Source organism: Eurytemora carolleeae, unplaced genomic scaffold, assembly GCF_000591075.1.
Source record: "Eurytemora carolleeae unplaced genomic scaffold, Eaff_2.0 scaffold1501, whole genome shotgun sequence".
NCBI classification, from domain to species: Eukaryota; Metazoa; Arthropoda; class Copepoda; order Calanoida; family Temoridae; genus Eurytemora; species Eurytemora carolleeae.
This window is the reverse complement of record NW_019397409.1, coordinates 66464-77175: the sequence shown is the minus strand read 5'-3', so window position 1 is coordinate 77175 and position 10712 is coordinate 66464. Positions and strand designations below refer to the sequence as shown.

Sequence of the window (10712 nt, the reverse complement as noted above, 5' to 3'; positions counted from 1 at the left end):
ATTTTTTCCTCCAAATTGGCTGGTTTAAATGTCAAATTATTGCAAATTCACCGAAATCACATTTGTTGACAAAATGAACTGAAGGAGTAATGGCGGAATTTTTGCATATGTAGTTTGATAGCCTCAAGAGTTTCAATACTTCAACTCAATCTACTAATTAACAGACGACAACTCCGATTAATCGAATATTTTCATCTTCTATGATTCCCTTTAAAACTGTCTGCTAGACCCGGCAAGGTTTTCTTTGCCTGGTTAGCTTGGATGGGACTATTCCAGGCAGATAGAATCTATGTGATACACCCACGTCTTACACAAACGAATGTATTAACATTTACACCCTGACACCGTTCTTACGGAAACAATACACTATTTTACGGAAACAACCACCAGAGCCCGAAACTTTAGCAATGTATTATCATTTTTTAAGCAGGGATTTTAGGAATAGAAATAGGCTGGTTTGTGAAAATCGGTATTTTTGATTACAGACCATTTTTTCTACCTATTTTTTATATCTCTTATATTATTATCTCCAAAACGTTAAGCCGCAATAATAACCTTGAGTGTTTCATTCTACAGTACTCTTTTACTTTATAATTCAGAGCGTACATAACTACACCATTTCCTTAACTAATTTCTTTTTAAATCACTTACCTTCAAGTACTTTCCAGATTCTGATTGGATGGGTTTTCCGGATCCTCCTCATGAGCTTCAGAAAGATCTGACATATCTAGAGCGTCTAAAAAGATTATGTATATATTTCAATTGTTTAGTTGGCAGGGTTACCATCTTGAAAATTTTCTTTTAGTTATATTAAAACGAAATAAAATTTTAAAGTTGAGATAATTAGTATTTATGATCTCTTATTTTTGCAAATAATTATGCTTGTAAATACCTGAAACCGTGCTAGATAGCATGGTATAGTAGATGCTATGCATAATTCCTGCTTTCTTCATACGCCTAAAAAGACGCCATCTATTGACCCAAGAGAAGATTGACACTAAAAGTCTAATCCCAAAATATATACAAAAACCAATTATTGGTAGTAACTGATCAAATATTTGGGAGTTGAGAAGACTAGGACTTGAGATAAAATCAGTAGAACTTGATAAAGTAGAAGACTCGGTTGTAGGGTCAAATTTGGTTTGGTTTAAATACTCAGAATATCTGTCAAGTAATTCTTTAGCGGACATAATTACTTAAACTAAACTTATATTTATAGGAATTCCAAAAAACTGGTTTTTAAAGATAAATATCAACTAGAAATAATTAATACTGTTGTGTAACAACATATCTGTACACTACTGATAAACCAGTCCTACAATAAATCCTAGATTTGTACACTAAGTAAAACTGCCGTACTGCAATACACAATGAATCAATCAATAGATAAATTAATATCTATCATTGTAAATTATTAAAGTATTTCTTTAAAAAGTATATTTTTAATATAGATTTTTTTTTTTTAATAAGTTCATATTTTACAGCGGTGCAATGGAATCTAGTGGATCTTTTCTCTGTGCTCTGTATGAATGAAAGGAAAACTCCGCCCTAAAACACTTCTTGATCAGTAAAACTAAACAAAAAATATTGAACATTTATCTCTGCACTCAATCTTGACCATTTTATCAAACTATATAAAAGATGAAGAACTATATGATCCTTCCAACCCATACATGATAATACTGCCAGACACACATGATTTAAAAAGAATCTTTAAAGAAAATATACTTGCTGTGATGGATTTGAAGGAACATATATTGAATGAAGTGAGATACTATGGCAGTACAAGATCATTTACCTCTTTGCGAGAAACTTTATATCAAACAAAAGCAAATATGCCAATTGGATTCTATGATTCAGGAAGGTGTACATATATTGTTGAGAATGAATATTACTGTAACTTTAAAAAAGAAAAAAATTTTGCGCTGAATACGAATGCGATTGTGAAATTGTCAAAAGCACAATGACATTTCATGATCCATTAGTCCTTAACGATACACACACTTTACTGTTTACAAAGAATCCTACAATTATAAAAAAATGATTTATTTATNTTTTCATGGGAACAACTTTACAATGTAATTATGTAAACCCGAAAAGAATGATGTAATATAATATATTTGATGACAGCTCAGTAAAGCTGTATGTACATGTTTTGATCTTTCCTAGATCAAATATTAAACTAGGTGTAGTTTACTATTTTATTCAAAATTGATTGAGAGAGCGATAAATGTAAAAATAAAATTAAATTAGAGAACTATTTATTTGATAAATCTGTATGGATCACAGGGAGGATAATTACTTATCCTCCCTGTAAAGAGGGAGGATAAGTAATTATCCTCCCTGTAAATAGGGAGGATAAGTAATTATCCTCCTTGGAAATAAAAAAGTAGGGAATTTAAGGTTGGTTATTTCGCTGAACAGGAGATTAAATTAATAATTTCATGCTCAAAATAACTTTAAAAGGTTGGAGTATTAACTAAATACTGTGCTTTTGGAGATAGAGTAGGGCCACTACATTCCTTGCCACCAGACTCAACCAACCCTCCTTTACTTTAGTACAGATGTATTACCGAATTTTATCAACAACATACATTTCATGTTTGAATAGAAGATCAGGGTTCTGCTAGTTGGATCAGCCGTTTTGAACATGCAAATGCAAGACACAATTAATTAATTTAAAAGAATTGTTCACAATCAAATTACAGTTTTCTTCATCAAATCCCCAACCGGCCGAACAGGTGTAAATTTTATTGCTTAATTATTTGATCAGTAAGAGAGTTTGTACAAGTTCCGACTTGTATGTGTAGATTACTTACTTTTGAATAGAATCAAAAACCCTTTAATTAGCTTAGATTTATTCAATTTTACTAATTATCCATAAATTTTCAAGAGAGTTTAGATCGAAGTACATCAAAAGACTTACTTACTAAAAAACTCAGAACAGACAAAAAATGATATTGGAGGCAAGATTTCATAATTAGTAAAAAGTAGTTTAACCCATGTTATTACAATTGAACCACTTCTATTAATATAGGCGGTACAAGTTATAGCGAGAAGTAGAGGAGTACTTTGTCCTGTAGGTTCAACTTTGTCTTACTAATCATAAAATATGGCTTTCAAGTCTTGTCGTTCCTCTCTCTGGAAGACTGCGTGCAGAGTGACCCTGTAGTGTACATGAATATTCAATCAATTGAAGAATATAAAGATATATGAATTTATTAATCTAAACATAAACATAAACATAAATATACAACATCTAGATATAAGTTTGGTTAAAACCGTTACAATTTTTTAAAGAAATATAGATAAATATTTAAAAAATCAAAACGGAAAAAAATTAACTACAAAATTTCACCCCAGCGCGCCGGCCTAGACAACAGATTTAATAAGTTAGACTAAAAATCACAACTCGATAAGGGGCATAATTTCAAATGACCCTCAAGTGCAAAGATGGCAATGCTCGATTTACAACAGTCACCCATAAAAGCTTTGTCTGATCAAGTATAAATTAGATATCCATGTTTTTTTCTTCTAACTGTTAATTTTCATTTGCAGGTTTACTGTTAAAGTGACTTGCACATTCTTTGTTTAAACGGAGAAACGGAGAAACTCACAAAAGCTAGAAATACTTATCTAGTCAGAAAACAGACAGTTTCTTTCATATTTCTAATCAGATAAAGGTTACAAGGGTACCGTTGTAAATCGCGCAATTCTATCTTTACATGGAGGGTTAAATCATAAATGTCTAGGAAACAACTCAGGAATGCCTGGTAACAAAATTGTACAAAAAAAAATTACAGAAATGAAGTAAAAACCACTAAGACCAAAATAAAAATAACGAAACTGTAGTATAAATTTGATACGGGCTAGCCAGAATGGAGAGGGTACCCTCCAAGTTTTAGACTGATCCCTTGAAAATTCTAGGCTGGGCAAGTGCGACAGTTGCAAAAAAATGTTCTGATTTTCAGCTTTAGCGGCTGGGGCGGTCCACTTGCACTGCTATGTACACGTTGAATGCTTATCATGCGTTAAATCAGATGTGGACTACAACCAATGTAACATTCAAATAATTTATTAGACCATTAACTTAGTTTTTTATGTACAGTCATAACCAGAAAACAATGAAATAGGAAGACGACAATAATGTATTTGATGTTGTTACAAAGCAAATAGTTTTACTAGACACTTTTTAAATCACTAATTTAGTGAAATGGGTCTTATTACACTGCACAATCGATGTTTCTCATTCTCATTGGACTTTTTAAAGTTGTAACTTGATTCTTAAAGTTGTCTTACTATTACAGAGTTTCTGGCTATCACTGAATCATATACTCTGCAATGTCGTAAGTGTTAAGATAATGGATCTTTCATTGTACAAACTTTCAAAATTTTGGATGTAGGAAACCGCAGGGATGGGGGGTGCAAGGATAAAAATAAGGATAAAGATATGTATTGAAAGGGAACAGAGATGATTTTTTTTATCAGCGGGAAACGGGAAGGATTAAAGGACTGCAGGAAATTTTTTGTAATACCTGATTTTAATCAACTTTGATTCTTTTATATTCGTCGCCACACATACTCCACATTTCGTCAAACTAAAATAAATAAAAGACAATTATTCAATTTAATACTTTAATTTTTTACTGTATCCAAATATGAAAACGTATCTTTTTAGCTAACCTAATTTGTCCCTAAATCAAGAAGGTTGAACTTTTTTTAGAAGAAAAGCACATCAGAAGGTGGGGGTTAAATTTTTGAAAATATTTATTTTACCCCAGAATATTGACTAATAATAATATTGTGTTTTCTCCACGCAAACACTGAATAGAGTTTCAGGGCAATCTTTTTTCTATTAATTAAGAATCCTAGCCTTGAACTCTGAAAATCAGCATTTAAAATCATTCTGAGATTTTCACAATTTTCTCTGGGATCGATCGAGTGGGAAATTTTAATGGCGGAAGTTTAAATTTAAAGAGAAAGATGGAATAAATTTGAAGAGAGGGATGGGACAGATTTAAAAAGTAGGATGGGACAAATTTGAGGAGAGGGATGGGACAGATTTAAAAAGTAGGATGGGACGATTTAAAGAGAAAGATGGGATATATTTGAAGAGAAGGATGGGGCTGATTAAGAATTTAGGATGGAACGAATTTAAAGAGAAAGATGGGATATATTTGAAGAGAGGGATGGGACAGATTTAAAAAGTAGGATGGGACGAATTTAAAGAGAAAGATGGGATATATTTGAAGAGAAGGATGGGGCTGATTAAGAATTTAGGATGGAACGAATTTAAAGAGAAAGATGGGATATATTTGAGGAGAGGGATGGGACAGATTTAAAAAGTAGGATGGGACGAATTTAAAGATAAAGATGGGATTTATTTGAGGAAAGGGATGGGACAGATTTAAATAGTAGGATGGGACAAATTTAAAGAGAAAGATGGGATTTATTTGAGGAAAGGGATGGGACAGATTTCAATAGTAGGATGGGACGAATTTAAAGAGAAAGATGGGATTTATTTGAGGAAAGGGATGGGATAGATTTAAATAGTAGGATGGGACAAATTTAAAGAGAAAGATGGGATATATTTGAGGAGAGGGATGGGACAGATTTAATAATTAGGATGGGACGAATTTAAAGAGAAAGATAGGATATATTTGAAGAGAATGATGGAACGGATTCAAAGAGATTGAAAGGTAAGAAAATTTTGGTTTTGGAACTCGATACATTTAATCTACTTTACCTTTAATTTAGGTTCTTTCTTTTGAACTGATTTGCTTCTTGAAAGTAACTCATGCTTCATAATCAGTTCCTCGACTAAAAAAAGTTAAGCTTTTTTAAGTTAAAATAATAAAAATAACAAGGAAGAAAGGATATCTCGTAGATCATAAAACAAGGAAGAATTGATAACTTTAGCTTTTAATAAACATTTAGATTCCTTTTATCAGCCAGCTTTAACAATCAATTTTTAATTATCAGTGAAAAATTAAATATATTACAATGCCATTTGAAAGCTACCTAAAACAATATGCAATAAAAAACATCCTCAAATTTGGTGTAAACCCGATTTTTGCTGCATTAGTCTAGTTCAGAAATAATTCTTTGAAAATCTTAATGCATCATGCACTTAATGCACTTGAGTCTTTGTCACAAACTATGATTTTCTAATCTCTATATCTTTGTAATCCAATGGTGTAGACCTTAGATATTTCAAATAATGAATTCTGTTAGATGAAAAAATCTAAGTTTGAAATAATTATGAATTCTGTTAGAATCTAAGTTTGAAATATCAAAGGTTTGCACCATTAGATGGGGAAAATATAGGTATTAGAAAATCAGAGTTTGTTACACAGACTCAATTCCTTTGTTGATCAATAAGGAATGATATACATATCACAATAGACTTTACATACATCCGTCACAGAATTTGATCCAAAATAAGAGAATGTTATTGCATACAATGAATGAGTTTCATTTTAGAAAAAAAAAACAGAGCTGTAAAAGCAGCATAATAAAGAGGTTTTAAAATATTTGTGTGGCATTTATAACTAGGGAGTAAAGCCTGGTTGAGATTTGGGACTGTTTGCCCTTTGGAACTGGAGAGGGGGGGGGGGCCATGCGGCCATGAACCCCGCAATATCCTGTTCGAACCCAGGTAGTTAGCAGAACCCTGTTCGAACCCTGCGGAAGCCTGCTCCAACCCCACGAAAGCCTGTCCAAAGACTGAACAAATAATAATCTTTTAATAATAATTGACTTTAAAAAGAAAAAATTCAAAAATGTGCGGGAATAGGTTGGGTGTCATGAACATTTTCGTATGTATCTTTATCATAATTATAATATTTAGGTCTGTGCATTGAATTCGGTGGATGTGCACCTTGAAAGAAACTATATACGTGGTTCTCATCTTCTTCCGACTTACTGACAGGTAGTATATTCATGTTATTTAAACTAACATTAAACAAAGTATCTTCTTGTACAGTATTTAAATTTCTACCGTATTTAAGTATTTTTGTAGGTATATTTGATTCATTCATTTCTAACTTAATACAACTTTCTTTGTAATAGTCATAACAATAATATTCGTTAAGTTCCTTTTTACGTTTAATTTCGTTACTAATTTCCATAGACAATGAGTCGTTTACAAAGCTGGTGAGTGCGATAAAAAAGTAATTTTCGCGTATCCTTTTCTGTTTTTCATCCGGAAAAAGTTTTCTTATATAACTTTCTGCTTCTGCTAAAACTAACTGAAGGGGCGTATTTATCTGTCTTTCAAGAGAACTTAAAGTATTCCAAAGGATACTACTTTTATATATAGGTTTAACGCTCCTAATTAAACTATTTGCGATCTCATCAATTGACATATCTTCATATAGATCTTGATTCAAATTTCCTAGTCTTAATAATCCCATTAAGCCAATTTTTACATCATTACAAGTATATCCCGAGCTTTTTGCTAACCCCTTGAACTCATTAAGGACCGATTCCCAATTAATGATCTTGCGATCATTATCAAGGTATGAGATCAGTTTTTGAATTTGACCTTGGATTCCAAATGTAAATGAATTTGTTATGGTATATCCTTGTTTGGGTGTATTTGTATCGGATATCTTTACGTATTTAGTTTTCGAATTGTCCTTTTTATACTCTGCGGACCCGTCTTCCCACGTTTTAGATATATATATAATATTATTATTCCCAAATGAGACGATATAGTCGTCTACAATCAAATTGAATTTATTTAAATCTTCTAAAACGGATTCTAGGCTAAACGTTTTTATATCGAATTTAAATTCGGTAACTTTATCACCAGAATTTGTTTGTAAAAGTTTCGACTTTATTATGTTTATTTTGTCTGCAACATTCGTTTGCGTTCCTTGTTGATCGGAGCCCAAAGTCGTTTTTAAAAGAAGTTCATCAATCTCCCCTTGGCTTTCACGGTTAGATGCATTTTTAAGAATATACAGCTCTAAAAGAGCTTTTAACTTCTCTAACTCTTTTACTGAGTTCTCAATGTTAATGTCGTTTAATGACATATTGATGAGTGACTTTAATGAGTTTTTTAACTTAACGATTCAAATAGTCGTTGATTCGTAGTAAAAATGTCGTTTACACGAAATGAATATTCGGTATTGTAGAATATATGTGTATAATTTAATATAATTAAATGCGTTGAAATGTCGTCTTCTAAAGAAACTGAAACTTGAACAATACTTATATATTTGTGTATATACGTGTATATATATGGTCTGTAGTTCAAATATGGAATTATAAATATCTGATAATTTTTCCCCAAAAGAATATTAAGTTTTATTCTCTAATTCTTGATCTTAATAAATGTTCCCTGAACCCTGACACTTAATAAAAGTATCTATCTATCTTTAGGTGTATAGCTGCATGGTCTAGACGAGAGAATCCAATGACGGCTGGAATGAATGCCTAGCTCGTACACTTAACAATGTGCATTCACACAGGTTGTACCAAAATAAAAATAGAAAATGGTAGCCAATACAATTTATTAATTTTTTCAGCAGATAAAGAGTTAATGTTTTCAGTATATTAGGAACAGTTTAACTAGAATTTTATAAAAAATTCCCAAAATATCTAAAAATATTAGATTAGAATTTCTTGATCTAATTTTTCAAAACTATTTTCTCTCCAAAAATTATTTGTTGTTATTATTTCTTCGTTAGAAAATGTTGTCAACTTTATCTAACAGTGCTTCTTTATGATCAATTTAAAAAATGTTGTTAAAACGAACAATGGCAGTTTTAATGTTCGTCAAATTTCAGTGAGTTGCATTTCAAAGTGCAAAACATTAGCCAGGATTGCGAAAAAAAAATATTGTCTGGTTCTGGTTCTGGTTATTATTAATAATCAAAAATTATTTTGTTAAAGGTTTCATAAGATTATATTCATATTTTTTTATAAATATATATATTTATCTTGTTCAGGTTCCCGACTTCTAGACGGTCTGAGAATTCTAAGCACAGATTGCAATGTGCAAAGATTTAAAACACACCTTAGGCGATGCAGGTAAATAGACAAGGGTGCAAAATTGCAAACCTGTGGTTGTTAAATTACTCTCTGTCTAGCTGGTTGCAAATTTATATATATATATATGGTTGCAAAATCATCAGATTGTAAAGTTTGCAAAATCCTCAGATCGAAAAGTTTTCACATCAGAGTTTGCAAAATCATGGGCGTATAAGGTTTGCCCAATCACCAGCGTAACAAATGTTTTATCTTGATAGATAATATTATTATAAAACGACAACGTACATTATATTTCAAAGAAGATTTTACAATATTATATATTTTTTTATATTTTTTCCTTATACTGTTTTTATTCACTTTTTGTACATTATATTAATCTCATTAATGATTCATAAGTATTTTTAATCTATGATCTACTTTCTGCTTATTTCACTGAAAATGTCGATTTATACTATCGTTTAATTTAATAATGTTGTGTATGGTATGTAATACTGTGGACTTGGATTTCACATTTGATCTCTTCCTATCTATATATCTGTGTATCTTCCTCTTGTATATATTAAGTCAAACTTTTTTAATTTTCTCTTTAGATATTAAAAGATGTCTATAGCAATATGTCTATTGTCTTCCTTACTGATTATAATTTTCACCTTTAATTTCTATATGTCCCTCTATCTATAGTTCATGTACAGAATGATTTGCAAGCTAGATGTTTCGTTTCAAGCTATATGCAAGATTTCAAGCTAGATGATAGGTTTTAAACTCGATGCTAGGTTTTAATCTAGATGTTAGGTTCCAAGCTAGAAATAGGTTTCAAACTAGATAATTGGTTTCAAGTTAGATGATAGGTTTCCAGCTAGATGCTAGGTTTCAAGCTAGAAGCTAGGATTCAAGCTAGATGCTTGGTTTTAAACTAGATGCGAGGTTCCAAGCTAGATTTTAGATGTTAGGTTTCAAGCTAGATGATAGATTTCAAGCTAGATTCTAGGTTTCAAATTAGATGCTAGGTTTCAAGCTAGATGCTAGGTTTCAAGCTAGATGTTTGGTTTCAAACTAGATGCAAGGTTTCAAGCTAGATTTGCTCCAGAAGATGAAGGAGTGCGTTGCCCAACAAACCTGGAAAACAGAAGATCAGGAAATAGTTGAGGGATTGATCAACATAATGATCTTATCTGTACGTAATAATATATCAACTGATCATATTCTTAAAGATCAAGTTGAGAATCATGCTGTATAAAGACCATGATTCGCCTGTAGTAATTATAATGTCAAAGTACATAATATAATAATATAATGCTGTAATGTACAATGATTTATAAATAAATACATGCATGAAATGTTTACATAAAGAGAGAGAGGGTGTTATCAGGTTGCAATGATTATGAGTAATATTAGAGTGGATTCGAAATTAGAAAGTAGAATTAACTCGATGTATGAAAATATCAGGTTACCAAGATGATGAGTAATATCAGGATTGAATCCAAGTATAAGATTAGTCCCATATATGAAAGTATCAGGTTTCCAAGATAGTGCATTACATAAAGGTCCAATCTGATAAAATAATTAGACTTAGTGTGTATCATTATCCATAAAAGTAAATGAGTTCGATTCATTACTCTGAGATGATTTAATGTGAAAATACGACAATGCTGCTCCGGACTTTGAATGCAGGAGTTTGCTCCGGCTCTAGATGATAGGCTGGAACAATCTTC

The 10712-nt window shown here is 31.4% G+C and overlaps 1 long non-coding RNA gene across 1 annotated transcript; it reads left to right on the top strand.

Moving 5' to 3' along the window:
• Positions 1 to 6849: 6849 nt before the first annotated feature.
• LOC111714134 (uncharacterized) lies at positions 6850 to 9160 on the top strand. Its single transcript, XR_002767901.1, has 3 exons — positions 6850 to 6931; positions 8389 to 8477; positions 8958 to 9160. It is a non-coding gene; the product is annotated as an uncharacterized LOC111714134 (long non-coding RNA).
• The last annotated feature ends 1552 nt before the right edge of the window (positions 9161 to 10712 follow it).